The sequence below is a fragment of the Hoplias malabaricus genome, chromosome Y (assembly GCF_029633855.1).
Source record: "Hoplias malabaricus isolate fHopMal1 chromosome Y, fHopMal1.hap1, whole genome shotgun sequence".
In the NCBI taxonomy this organism is placed as follows: domain Eukaryota; kingdom Metazoa; phylum Chordata; class Actinopteri; order Characiformes; family Erythrinidae; genus Hoplias; species Hoplias malabaricus.
Genome location: NC_089820.1, coordinates 32,405,131 through 32,419,368, shown reverse-complemented (window position 1 = coordinate 32,419,368; position 14,238 = coordinate 32,405,131). Strand labels below are relative to the sequence as shown.

Sequence of the window (14,238 nt, the reverse complement as noted above, 5' to 3'; positions counted from 1 at the left end):
TGGGCGCTCGTTCCAGCGGCGCGGGCTGGATGGTTTAGTCCGAGGAGGAGTGCTTAAGTGTGGGCCGGATAGGTTCGAGAGGTGCGCTGGGTTGGTGGAGGTCCAGCCCCGGAGGTTTGGAGCGGGGCGATGTAGCGAGCGAGGCCGAGTCGGGTGAGCCTGGGCCGGGCATGGGCGTTGGCGGCGATGGGGGTCTTCTCCCCGGAGGTTTGGAGCGGGCGATGGAGCGAGCGAGGCCGAGTCGGGTGAGCCTGGGCCGGGCATGGGCGTTGGCAGCGACGGGGGTGTCTTCCCCGGAGGTAAGTACCGTGGGGGGCAAGCGTGAGATATTCCAGGCCGGGAAAAGTGAGCTAAATTCGGCAAAGCGTTGTTAAAAAGGGGGGTCGGTTGATTTTTTTGTTAAATCTAAACGAACAAAGGGTGCGAGGCGTGAAAATTGCATTCAGCCGTGATTTTTTGGCAAAGTGCTAACCCTAGTGTTCTCCCAGTGGGACGTTTTAAAGTAGGACTTAGAAAAATTTCTGACCCTCTTCGCCCTAGGTAGCAAGCCCAAAACGGAGCACCTCGGAGAGGTAAAAATTCAGAGGGCATGGGGGTTTCCAGTGCGGTGCCGTCAGGACATTAGGGTTCCTTTAGAAAAGACGAAAGTTTGGGTACACCGTATGTAACTATGACAAGCCCAAGGCTCTGGTTCGCCTGTGGGCATGAATATAGTGAGATTTCCGCGTTATCTCACTGGAGGTGACCCCGGAACGGTTCAAAACCTAAGTCGAGACTTCCATGGGACCCCGGCGATGGGAGTTTGAAGCCCGAGGAGTGACGCCCTCTGGGCTAAGGTTGGTGGTAGGTTCGGCCCCCCTTTCTGGAGGTCTAAACTGACTTCCATGGACCCCGGTGATGCGAATTTGATGCCCGATGAGGAGCACACCTCTGGGCTAAGGGTGGTGGTATGCTCGGCCCCCCCCTCTGGATGTTTAAACTGACTTCCATGGACCCCGGTGATGCGAATTTGATGCCCGAGGAGTGACTCACCTCTGGGCTAAGGGTGGTGGTATGCTCGGCCCCCCCTCTGGAGGTCTAAACTGACTTCCATGGACCCCGGTGATGCGAATTTGATGCCCGAGGAGTGACTCACCTCTGGGCTAAGGGTGGTGGTATACTCGGCCCCCCCTCTGGAGGTCTCGAATGACTTCCATGGACCCCGGTGATGCGAATTTGATGCCCGATGAGGAGCACACCTCTGGGCTAAGGGTGGTGGTATGCTCGGCCCCCCCCCTCTGGATGTTTAAACTGACTTCCATGGACCCCGGTGATGCGAATTTGATGCCCGAGGAGTGACTCACCTCTGGGCTAAGGGTGGTGGTATGCCCAGCCCCCCCTCTGGAGGTCTCGAATGACTTCCATGGACCCCGGTGAAGCGTATTTCATGCCCGATGAGGAGCACACCTCTGGGCTAAGGGTGGTGGTATGCTCAGCCCCCCCTCTGGAGGTCTAAACTGACTTCCATGGACCCCGGTGATGCGAATTTGATGCCCGAGGAGTGACTCACCTCTGGGCTAAGGGTGGTGGTATGCCCGGCCCCCCCTCTGGAGGTCTCGAATGACTTCCATGGACCCCGGTGAAGCGTATTTCATGCCCGATGAGGAGCACACCTCTGGGCTAAGGGTGGTGGTATGCTCAGCCCCCCCTCTGGAGGTCTAAACTGACTTCCATGGACCCCGGTGATGCGAATTTGATGCCCGAGGAGTGACTCACCTCTGGGCTAAGGGTGGTGGTATGCCCGGCCCCCCCTCTGGAGGTCTCGAATGACTTCCATGGACCCCGGTGAAGCGTATTTCATGCCCGATGAGGAGCACACCTCTGGGCTAAGGGTGGTGGTATGCTCAGCCCCCCCTCTGGAGGTCTAAACTGACTTCCATGGACCCCGGTGATGCGAATTTGATGCCCGAGGAGTGACTCACCTCTGGGCTAAGGGTGGTGGTATGCCCGGCCCCCCCTCTGGAGGTCTCGAATGACTTCCATGGACCCCGGTGAAGCGTATTTCATGCCCGATGAGGAGCACACCTCTGGGCTAAGGGTGGTGGTATGCTCAGCCCCCCCTCTGGAGGTCTAAACTGACTTCCATGGACCCCGGTGATGCGAATTTGATGCCCGAGGAGTGACTCACCTCTGGGCTAAGGGTGGTGGTATGCCCGGCCCCCCCTCTGGAGGTCTCGAATGACTTCCATGGACCCCGGTGAAGCGTATTTCATGCCCGATGAGGAGCACACCTCTGGGCTAAGGGTGGTGGTATGCTCAGCCCCCCCTCTGGAGGTCTAAACTGACTTCCATGGACCCCGGTGATGCGAATTTCATGCCCGAGGAGTGATGCCCTCTGGGCTAAGGGTGGTGGTAAGCCCGGCCCCCCCTCTCTGGAGGTCTAGATTGACTTCCATGGACCCCGGTTAAGCGTATTTCATGCCCGAGGAGTGACGCCCTCTGGGCTAAGGGTGGTGGTATGCCCGGCCCCCCCTCTGGAGGTCTCCAAAACCTAAGTCGAGACTTCCATGGACCCCGGTTATCCGAATTTCATGCCCGAGGAGTGACGCCCTCTGGGCTTAGGGTGGTGGTAAGCCCGGCCCCACTCTCTGGAGGTCTAAACTGACTTCCATGGACCCCGGTGATCCGAATTTCATGCCCGAGGAGTGACGCCCTCTCGGCTAGGGTGGTGGTAAGTGCAGCCCCCCCTCTCTGGAGGTCTAAAATGACTTCCATGGACCCCGGTGAAGCGAATTTCATGCCCGAGGAGTGACGCCCTCTCGGCTAGGGTGGTGGTAAGCCAGGCCCCCCCTCTCTGGAGGTCAAAACTGACTTCCATGGACCCCGGTATAGCGTATTTCATGCCCGAGGAGTGACGCCCTCTGGGCTAAGGGTGGTGGTATGCCCGGCCCCCCCTCTGGAGGTCTCCAAAACCTAAGTCGAGACTTCCATGGACCCCGGTTATCCGAATTTCATGCCCGAGGAGTGACGCCCTCTGGGCTTAGGGTGGTGGTAAGCCCGGCCCCACTCTCTGGAGGTCTAAACTGACTTCCATGGACCCCGGTTATCTGAATTTCATGCCCGAGGAGTGACGCCCTCTGGGCTTAGGGTGGTGGTAAGCCCGGCCCCACTCTCTGGAGGTCTAAACTGACTTCCATGGACCCCGGTTATCCGAATTTCATGCCCGAGGAGTGATGAACCTCTGGGCTAAGGGTGGTGGTAAGTGCAGCCCCCCCTCTGGAGGTTTCCAAAACCTAAGTCGAGACTTCCATGGACCCCGGTGATGCGAATTTCAAGCCCGAGGAGTGGTGCCCTCTGGGCTAAGGGTGGTGGTAAGCCCGGCCCCCCCCTCTCTGGAGGTCTAAAAGGACTTCCATGGACCCCGGTATAGCGTATTTCATGCCCGAGGAGTGACGCCCTCTGGGCTTAGGGTGGTGGTAAGTGCAGCCCCCCCTCTGGAGGTTTCCAAAACCTAAGTCGAGACTTCCATGGACCCCGGTGATGCGAATTTCAAGCCCGAGGAGTGGTGCCCTCCGGGCTAAGGGTGGTGGTAAGCCCGGCCCCCCCTCTCTGGAGGTCTAAACTGACTTCCATGGACCCCGGTGTAGCGTATTTCATGCCCGAGGAGTGACGCCCTCTGGGCTTAGGGTGGTGGTAAGCCAGGCCCCCCCCCTCTCTGGAGGTCAAAATTGACTTCCATGGACCCCGGTTATCCGAATTTTATGCCCGAGGAGTGACGCCCTCTGGGCTAAGGGTGGTGGTAAGTCCGGCTCCCACCCTCTGGATGCGTTCAAAACCTAAGTCGAGACTTCCATGGACCCCGGTGATGCGAAGTGACATGCCCGAAGAGTGGTGCCTTCTGGGCTAAGGTTGTGATAAGCCCGGTCTCTCCTCTGGAGGTCTGTGGTTTTAAAGTGAATATTTTCTAAGTCCCTCACCTGAGATTTTAAGAGAATCAGGACCCTCCTCAAGCCTCGTAGCGAGTCCGAGGGAGGTTCATCGTTGTCGGCTATGCGAAAGGGGTTCAGACGCCTCTAATCCTGTGGGCATATGGTTTCTCAGCCTGGTGCCGTCGGGATATTAGGGAGGCATTAAATCAGACGTAAGTTTGGGTAACAGCGATGCGAAACGCTATGCCCAAAGGAGTGGCTTCCCGATGGGCTTGAAATAATGGGAATGTCCGCTCTGCTTCCCTGGATGTGTTCAAAACCTAAGTCGAGACATCCGTAGACCCCGTTGATGCGAATTCCATGCCCGAGGAGTGACGCCCTCTGGGCTTAAGGGTGGTGGTAAGACCGGCCCCACTCTCTGGAGGTCTAAACTGACTTCCATGGACCCCGGTGATTCGAATTTCAAGCCCGAGGAGGTGCACACCTCCGGGCTAAGGGGATGGTTTGGGTGGCCTCCCCTCTGGATGTGTTCAAAACCTAAGTTGAGACATCCATAGACCCCGGTAATCCGAATTTCATGCCCGAGGAGTGACGCCCTCTGGGCTTAAGAGTGGTGGTAAGACCGGCCCCACTCTCTGGAGGTCTAAACTGACTTCCATGGACCCCGGTGATGCGAATTTCATGCCCGAGGAGTGGCGCCCTCTGGGCTAAGAGTGGTGGTAAGACCGGCCCCACTCTCTGGATGTCTAAAATGACTTCCATGGACCCCGGTGATTCGAATTTGAAGCCCGAGGAGGTGCACACCTCCGGGCTAAGGGGATGGTTTGGGTGGCCTCCCCTCTGGATGTGTTCAAAACCTAAGTTGAGACATCCATAGACCCCGGTAATCCGAATTTCATGCCCGAGGAGTGACGCCCTCTGGGCTTAAGGGTGGTGGTAAGACCGGCCCCACTCTCTGGATGTCTAAAATGACTTCCATGGACCCCGGTGATGCGAATACACAAGCCCGAGGAGTGGCACACCTCTGGGCTAAGGGGATGGTTTGGGTTGCCTCCCCTCTGGAGGTCTAAAAATGACTTCCATAGACCCCGGCGAAGCGAATTTAAAGCCCGAGGACTGGCACCCCTCTGGGCTAAGGGGATGGTTAGGGTGGCCTCCCCTCTGGATGTCTAAAATGACTTCCATGGACCCCGGTGATGCGAATACACAAGCCCGAGGATTGGCACACCTCTGGGCTAAGGGGATGGTTTGGGTTGCCTCCCCTCTGGAGGTCTAAAAATGACTTCCATAGACCCCGGCGAAGCGAATTTAAAGCCCGAGGACTGGCACCCCTCTGGGCTAAGGGGATGGTTAGGGTGGCCTCCCCTCTGGATGTCTAAAATGACTTCCATGGACCCCGGTGATGCGAATACACAAGCCCGAGGAGTGGCACACCTCTGGGCTAAGGGGATGGTTTGGGTTGCCTCCCCTCTGGAGGTCTAAAAAATGACTTCCATAGACCCCGGCGAAGCGAATTTAAAGCCCGAGGACTGGCACCCCTCTGGGCTAAGGGTGGTGGTTAATCCGGCCCCCCCTTCTGGATGTGTTCAAAACCTAAGTCGAGACATCCATGGACCCCCGGTGATGCGAAGTGACATGCCCGAGGAGTGACGCCCTCTGGGCTAAGGTTGTGATAAGCCCGGTCTCTCCTCTGGAGGTCTGTGGTTTTAAAGTGAAAATTTTCTAAGTCCCTCACCTGAGATTTTAAGAAAATCAGGACCCTCCTCAAGCCTCGTAGCGAGTCCGAGGGAGGTTCATCGTTGTCGGCTATGCGAACGAGGTTCCAACGCCTCAAATCCTGTGGGCATATGGTTTCTCAGCCTGGTGCCGTCGGGATATTAGGGAGGCATTAAATCAGACGTAAGTTTGGGTAACAGCGATGCGAAACGCTATGCCCAAAGGAGTGGCTTCCCGATGGGCTTGAAATAATGGGAATGTCCGCTCTGCTTCCCTGGATGTGTTCAAAACCTAAGTCGAGACATCCGTAGACCCCGTTGATGCGAATTCCATGCCCGAGGAGTGGCACACCTCTGGGCTAAGGGTTGGTGGTAAGTCAGGCCCCACCCTCTGGAGGTTTTCAAAACCTAAGTCGAGACCTCCGTAGACCCCGGTGATGCGAATACCGAAGCCCGAGGACTGGCACCCCTCTGGGCTAGGGTGGGGATAAGATATGCCCCCACCCTCTGGAGGTTTTCAAAACCTAAGTCGAGACCTCCGTAGACCCCGGTGATGCGAAATGACATGCCCGAGGACTGGCACCCCTCTGGGCTAGGGTGGGGATAAGATATGCCCCCACCCTCTGGAGGTTTTTAAAACCTAAGTCGAGACCTCCATAGAACCCCGGTGATGCGAAGTGACATGCCCGAGGACTGGCACCCCTCTGGGCTAGGGTGGTGGTTAATCCGGCCCCACCTCTGGAGGTTTTCAAAACCTAAGTCGAGACCTCCATAGACCCCGGTGATGCGAATACCGAAGCCCGAGGACTGGCACCCCTCTGGGCTAGGGTGGTGGTTAATCCGGCCCCCCCTCTGGAGGTTTTCAAAACCTAAGTCGAGACCTCCATAGACCCCGGTGATGCGAATACCGAAGCCCGAGGACTGGCACCCCTCTGGGCTAAGGGGATGGTTTGGGTGGCCTCCCCTTCAATCCCGATGATTCGTTCGATATATGCCCAGGGAGGTGAACACTTCTCTGGGCGTGAGGGGGTCGAGCGTATGAGGGTTGTACCCCGTTATGGTTCCTACTATAAACGAATCCGAGCGGCGGGTCCACAGGCCACCGACCACCTGCCCACTTGCGGGGTGGGTGCGACGGGCCGCCCGCCGGCAGTTGTCCCCGTTCCTAACCTAACTCTTGCCCGTGCGCGAGTCGAAAGGGGCATACAAACCCCCGAGGCGAAGACCGGCGTTCCGCTTGGTCTAATGTGGGATCTCCCAGATTTTCCCCTCCGCGGGGACTTGGGAGCGCACCACCGGGCCCCCGCGCTGGAAACGGCCGGAGGCAAAGAGCGCATTAGAGGTGTCACGGATCGGTCTTTTTAAACGGACCGCGGCTGGAAGTTCGCAGGGGAAGAGGCGCTCGGTTTACGGTTCCCGGGCCCCGACCCCCTTCGTCTTCTTAAATCGAGAAAACTAACCGTAGGCTCCGGGGGGGCGAATCGTAAAACCTTTGCCGACCTCCTCGCACTGCGAGGGGGCCAGGATTTGCGGCTTGTCCGCGTATCGGTCCTACCAAGGACCGCGGCTGGAAGTTCGCAGGGGAAGAGGCGCTCGGTTTACGGTTCCCGGGCCCCGACCCCCTTCGTCTTCTTAAATCGAGAAAACTAACCGTAGGCTCCGGGGGGCGAATCGTAAAACCTTTGCCGACCTCCTCGCACTGCGAGGGGGCCAGGATTTTGCGGCTTGTCCGCGTATCGGTCCTACCAAGGACCGCGGCGCATACCCGGAGCACCAGGGGCAGGCTTCTAATCCGAAATAATACCGGCTTTTAGAACGATCCTCCCCGCCACGTGCTCCAGCCTCCATGGCTCGTGGACCCCCCGTAACAGGGGGTCCGCTTGTCCCAGAATCGTTCCGAGGGAGACTTAGCCGATCCGTCGGTCTAATTTCCACCGCAGTTTGGGTCCGTTAAAAGGTCCGAGTCGGTGGTGCCTTAGGGTCGGGATCCTATTGAGGGAAGGAACCGGCCCCTAGCCTGCACCGTCCGGGCCTTGAATCGTACATTTTCCAAGTAGTCAAACCCCCGATTGCAGACCCACCTCCGGGGGGTCTCGTTCGAAAAGCCTTTCCGCGGTGCGCGTCTCTTCCTCCTTCGGGGGGTCGAGTTCCACGCACCACCGACTCTCTCTCTTTCCCCAAGCCGGGTTTGAGTACCAGAGGGATCGGCCTGGTTGATCCTGCCAGTATCATATGCTTGTCTCAAAGATTAAGCCATGCAAGTCTAAGTACACACGGGCGTTGGTACAGTGAAACTGCGAATGGCTCATTAAATCAGTTATGGTTCCTTTGATCGCTCCACACGTTACTTGGTATAACTGTGGTAATTCCAGAGCTAATACATGCAAACGAAGCGTTGGAAGTGGGGGTGCCGTTTCGAGGTGGTCGGTGACTGGTTCACCTTCCCCCCTCGGCGCCCCCCACGGATACGTGCATTTATCAGAACCAAAAAACCCCCTCCCGACTCCGGTCGGGTCCGCTTTGGTGACTCTAGATAACCTTTGGCCGATCGCAGAGCCCTTCGGGGCGGCGACGTCTCATTCGAGTGTCTGCCCTATCAACTTTCGACGGTAGTCTACGGGACTACGTGTGGTGACCACGGGTAACGGGGAATCTGGGTTCGATTCCGGAGAGGGAGCCTGAGAAACGGCTACCACATCCAAGGAAGGCAGCAGGCGCGCAAATTACCCATTCCCGACACGGGGAGGTAGTGACGAAAAATATCGGTGCGAGGCCCCGTTTGAAGGTTTCGGGACCGAAATGAACTCAATCTACGTCCGTGGGTGAGGACCCATTGGAGGGCAAGTCTGGTGCCAGCAGCCGCGGTAATTCCAGCTCCAATAGCGTATGTTAACGTTGCTGCAGTTAAAAAGCTCGTAGTTGGATCCGGGGACGGGTCCCGGCTGCCGGGCCTCTGCCCGTCCGGACTTCGCGGTGGGAAGCTGCCCCTCTCCGGGGGGGTTGGGGACCCCCCGCGGGTCTCTGGGTGGAGGTCGCGGGACCTTGTCCCTACTCATCCGGTGTCCTCTGCTCCCTTCCTCCGCGGAGAGGCCCTTAGCTGGGTCGTCCGCCGCGGTTGAATACGTGGGGGGCGGAAGGGTCCGGTGCGTTTACTTTGAACAAAACAGAGTGCTCAAAGCAGGCCGAAGCGTGCCTTGAATGGACTGAGCTAGGAATAATGGAATAAGGCCTTCCCATGGGGGGCGAGTCGGAGCTCTTCGGCGAGGCGGCCGGGCGGGGCCGTTTTCTGGCCGCCGCACGGTTCCCCGAGCCGGGGGGGTATCCGACCGCTCTCTTGGTCCTATTTCGTGGGTTTGACGGACCAAAGGTCATGATTAAGAGGGACGGCCGGGGGCATTCGTACCGCACCGAGAGAGGTGAAATTCGTAGACCGGTGCGGGACGGACAAAAGCGAAGGCATTTGCCAAGAATGTTTTCATTAATCAAGAACGAAAGTCGGAGGATCGAAGACGATCAGGTACCGTCGTAGTTCCGACCGTAAACTATGCCGACCCGCGATCCGGCGGCGTTGGGTTAACGACTATGACCCGCCGGGCAGCGTCCGGGAAACCACGAGTCTTTGGGCTCTGGGGGGAGTACGGTTGCAAAGCTGAAACTTAAAGGAATTGACGGAAGGGCACCACCAGGAGTGGAGCTTGCGGCTTAATTTGACTCAACGCGGGGAACCTAACCCGGCCCGGACACGGTAAGGATTGACAGATTGACGGCTCTTTCTCGATTCTGTGGGTGGTGGTGCATGGCCGTTGGTAGTTCGTGGAGCGATTCGTCTGGTCAATTCCGGTAACGAACGAGATCCCATCCTTTAAGTAGTTACACGGCCCCTCTCCTGGGTCGGACTCTATCCCCGAAGGTCCCCGTTCGCGGGGGGTCCCCATCGGGGTGGGGGTGTTGGGGGTTTCGGCGGGGGTCCGGTTCTACCCCGGATCGGTTCGGGGAGGTGATGCGGTTGACGGGGGTTCAGTTCTGCGTCGAGTGGGTGGCTCCGGCCTCTCCCCTTCGCGTTCGGTTCCCTCCCCGATGCCGTCCGCACCTCGTTCCGCTCTCCGGGTGTGGGTTGTCCGTCCTTCGCCTTCGCCTTCCCTCTCCCCTCCCCGGTGCCCTCCCGCTTACCGCGGGCCTGAAGGTTGGGGTTCGCCCGGTGGGAATCAGCGGTCGGTGGCTAAACTTCTTAGAGCGATTTGTGGCACAGAAGCCACTTGAGAAATGGAGCAATAACAGGTCTGTGATGCCCTTAGAAGTCCGGGGTCGCACGTGAGCTACAATGGCTGGTTCAACATGTAAGTTACCCTACGCCGAGAGGTGCGGGCAATCCTATGAACGCCATTCCCCGCTGGGGACAGGGGATTGCAACTATTCCCCTCGAACGAGGAATTCCAAGTAGGCGCGGGTCACCAGCCCGCGTCGATTAAGTCCCTGCCCTTTGTACACACCGCCCGTCGCTACTACCGATCGGATGCCTCGGTGAGGTCCTCGGACCGTCCCCGGGGCGGCCCTCGAACGGGGGTCGCCTCCGGGCGATGGGAAGTCGATCGAACCCGGACATCTAGAGGGAGTAAAAGTCGTAACAAGGTTTTCGTAGGGGAACCTGCGGAAGGATCAATAACGGTGACCTGGCCGCGGTCGGCGCCCGCCGTCCGTGCCGGTTGTCGAGTCGGACTCGAGAGGCCGAACCTCCCCCCCGGCGGGTACCTTCAAGGTATGGACCGCAGAAGCCTCGTACCTTTCGTCGTCGGCCGACGTGAGTCTCTCCCCCCTCCGGGTGGGTGGACGTAGCGAGCCGGCTTCGGAACTCGGGGTTATGCGAGGACCGCCTTAGGTGCATAGGTACCCCGGTCCGCCCCTCCCGTTCGCGGGGGGAAGAGTGGCGCCGGAGCCGCCCGCCGGGTAGTTAAACCCAAAAAACCATTGATCGTTGAAGGCTTGATTGTGCGTGCGCGAGTCAAAGGGGCTTACTCACCCCCAGGGCGTTGGCCGGTGCTCGCCGGCCTCGGTGGGATCTCCCTGAACCCATCCCCCCGGCACAGGGGGCGGTGGTGGACGGGAGCGTACCGCCGGGCGAAACTCTTTCCCCTCACGGGGTTAGAGCGGAGCTTAAGAGCGCATGCAAAATACCCCCGATGTTGGCTTCGCAGAGACGGACCGTATAATAGTCTAAGGCCGGTGCGCGAGTTGAAGGGGCCTCACGAACCCCGGATGCGTTTATAAACACCCGAAAGGAGACGGCCGGTGCCCGCCGGTCCTGACTAGGTGGGATCTACCCAGCGCCTTCCCCTAAGCGGGGACTTGGGAGCGTACCACCGGGCCTCGCTCATACCCTCCGGGGTGGAGAGCTTGGCTTTGAGCGCACGCCTGAATGCCTTAGACCGGGACCCGTAACGCAGCGAACCAAACCCCTGGGCCTCGCCGGGAACGGCGGGTGCCTAGACCCCGGTCTCCTAAACCACGTAAGTCTCGGGCACCTACTCGGGCGATCGTCCCCCGGGCCGTAACTCCTCGGTCCGGTGGTGACGCCCAGGTTCAATGACCTTTCCCCCCCTGCACGGGGGTGGAAGGCACCCGGCTTGAAATATATTGGCAAAAATTGTCTCTTGTTCGAATGGCTTCCTTCGCCCGGCCTGTAACGGGCCGGGCACAAACCCGAATACGACTCTTAGCGGTGGATCACTCGGCTCGTGCTTCGATGAAGAACGCAGCCATCTGCGTTAACTAATGTGAATTGCAGGACACAGATCATCGAAATTTCGAACGCATATTGCGGCCGCGGGGGTCCATCCCGCGGCCACGCCTGTCTGAGGGTCGCTTTACCCATCGATCGGTCTCCGCGCCCCCGCTGAGAGAGAGAGACCGCGGCTGGAAGCTCGCAGGGCCTGAAAACGGCCCTTCGTCTTCCCAAACGAAGACTCGGTTCCGAGCCAGTCCACGCGGCCCGTGTTGCGAGAGAGCTCCGTACAGGGAACGGAGGGAGAGCCGAGTAGGTCCGGGTCCACGTCCGTTACGGTCTCTCCCCGAGTCCCGAGCGGGGCTCCGCGCAGTCGGACGCGGGGGTGGCGAGTGCCGATTAAACCCAGCGAGCGGGCGAGTGAGCGGGCGGGCGAGCGGCCGGGGTGGGGGGGAAGGTGTCGCGGAGTTCGGTCTCGTGCCGGGCTCTCGCCCCTCGCCCCTAGCCTTCGGCCCTCCGCCTCCGCCCTCGCCCCCGCATAAGAAACCTCTGTGTGCGGCCTCAGATCAGACGAGACGACCCGCTGAACTTAAGCATATCAGTAAGCGGAGGAAAAGAAACTAACAAGGATTCCCTTAGTAGCGGCGAGCGAACAGGGAAGAGCCCAGCGCTGAATCCCACTTTCCCCTGACCGGGGTTGGCCGGGAAATGTAGCGTACGGAAGTCCGTAAGATCCGTCTCGGTGCGGACGCGGGACCAAGTCCTCGCGAACGTGGCTTCTTCCCATAGACGGTGAAAGCCCGGTAGCGAGTCCCGCGTTCCCGCCCGGGTAGGTCGGGCTTCTCGGAGTCGGGTTGCTTGGGAATGCAGCCCAAAGCGGGTGGTAAACTCCATCTAAGGCTAAATACCGGCACGAGACCGATAGCGAACCGAGTACCGTGAGGGAAAGTTGAAACAGGACTTTGAAGAGAGAGTTCAACAGAGCGTGAAACCGTTGAGAGGTAAACGTACGGGGACCGAGAAGACTGCCCCGGGGGATTCAGCCGGGCGGACGGCCCCGCGCTCGTCGGGTTCCGCGGTCGGGGGTGCGAGCGTATCCGGGCGAGAGGGGTGGGGTGCCGACTCCACCGCTCCCCGCTTCGGCTCTGCGCTTCGCCTCTGGACTTCGGGCCTGTCGGGCGTACGGAGGTCCGGCCCCGCCCGGTGTACTTTCCCCGCGTGGTGGTGAGTCGCGACCGGCTCCGGTTAGGCTTGGAAGGGCCCGAGGGTGAAGGTAGGTCCGTCCGGAGAAGGGAGTCCCCACGCGGCCCCCGGACACGGGCGTTCCGCTACAGCCCCTCGCTCCGACTTCGCCGATAACGCCGGGGCCGTGGAGCAATGTCCTTTCCGCGTTCTCCCCTCCTCCGGGATGGGGATGGGGGCCCCCCCCGATCGTTCGGTCGAAGCGGGCCGGCTGGGCTGTCCTCAGCCCCGGGCTAGGCCCGCTACGGCGATGCGGGGGGCGATCCAGGCCCACAGCACCCGAACGCCTAAGGTCAGCGGCTAAGTTCGGACCCCGAACGACCCGTCTTGAAACACGGACCAAGGAGTCTAACGCGTATGCGAGTCGAAGGGACCAGAACCCCCGGAGGCGCAACGAAGGTGAAGGCCGGCGCGCGTCGGCTGAGGTGGGATCCGTCCTAACCCTCCGAGGGGGCGGGCGGCGCACCACCGGCCTGCTCTTCCCACGTGCGGAGAGCGGAGCCAGAGCATACGCGGTGGTACCCGAAAGATGGTGAACTATGCCTGGGCAGGGCGAAGCCAGGGGAAACCCTGAGTGGAGGCCCGCAGCGGTCCTGACGTGCAAATCGGTCGTCCGACCTGGGTATAGGGGCGAAAGACTAATCGAACCATCTAGTAGCTGGTTCCCTCCGAAGTTTCCCTCAGGATAGCCGGCGCCGAAACTTCAAGTTTTATCCGGTAAAGAAATGACTGGAGGCCGCGGGGCCGAAACGGGCCTCGCCCTACTCTCAAACTTTAAATGGGTAAGAGGCCCGGCTCGCAGGCTTGGAGCCGGGCATGGAATTGACGGTGCCGAGTGGGCCACTTTTGGTAAGCAGAACTGGTGCTGCGGGATGAACCGAACGCGCGGGTTAAGGCGCCCGACGCAGACGCTCATCAGACCCCAAGAAAGGTGTCGGTTGATATAGACAGCGGGGCGGTGGCCATGGAAGTCGGCATCCGCTAAGGAGTGTGTAACAACTCACCTGCCGAATCAACTGGCCCTGAAAATGGATGGCGCTGGAGCGTCGGGCCCATACCCGGCCGTCGCTGGCGGTACTTGTCTCCCACCCCCCCCAAAAGCCAGCGAGAATGAGAGAGAGAACCGAGACTCATGGGACCGTATGCCGCGACGAGTAGGAGGGGCGCCGCGGTGGCGCAGAAGCCTTTGGCGCGAGCCTGGGTCGAGCCGCCGCGGGTGCAGATCTTGGTGGTAGTAGCAAATATTCAGATGAGAACTTTGAAGGCCGAAGTGGAGAAGGGTTCCACGCCGACAGCGCTTGGCCGTGGGTTAGTCGGTCCTAAGGGATAGGCGAGCGCCGTTCGGAAAATGCTGGGGCGATGGTCTCGTCTGCCTCGCGCTGACCGAAAGGGGATCGGGCCAATATCCCCGTACCTGGGATTGGTGGAGATCGAGCCGCCGAGAGGCGCTCCCGTGGCGGTAACGCAAACGAACCCGGAGACGCCGGTGGGGACCCCGGGGAGGATTCTCTCTCCTTGCTAAAGAGCTGGAGCGCCCTGGAATGGGTTCGACCCCGAGATAGGGGCTCAACGCTCTGAAAGGCGTCGCATGCGCTATGCGACGGCCGGGACGTTTCCCATCGGCCCTTGAAAATCCGGGGGAGGTATAGTGAAT

At 59.8% G+C, this 14,238-nt stretch overlaps 1 non-coding gene across 1 annotated transcript; it reads left to right on the top strand.

Moving 5' to 3' along the window:
- Positions 1-11,328: 11,328 nt before the first annotated feature.
- LOC136679836 (5.8S ribosomal RNA) lies at positions 11,329-11,482 on the top strand. The gene has a single exon (XR_010796619.1). It is a non-coding gene; the product is annotated as a 5.8S ribosomal RNA (ribosomal RNA).
- The last annotated feature ends 2,756 nt before the right edge of the window (positions 11,483-14,238 follow it).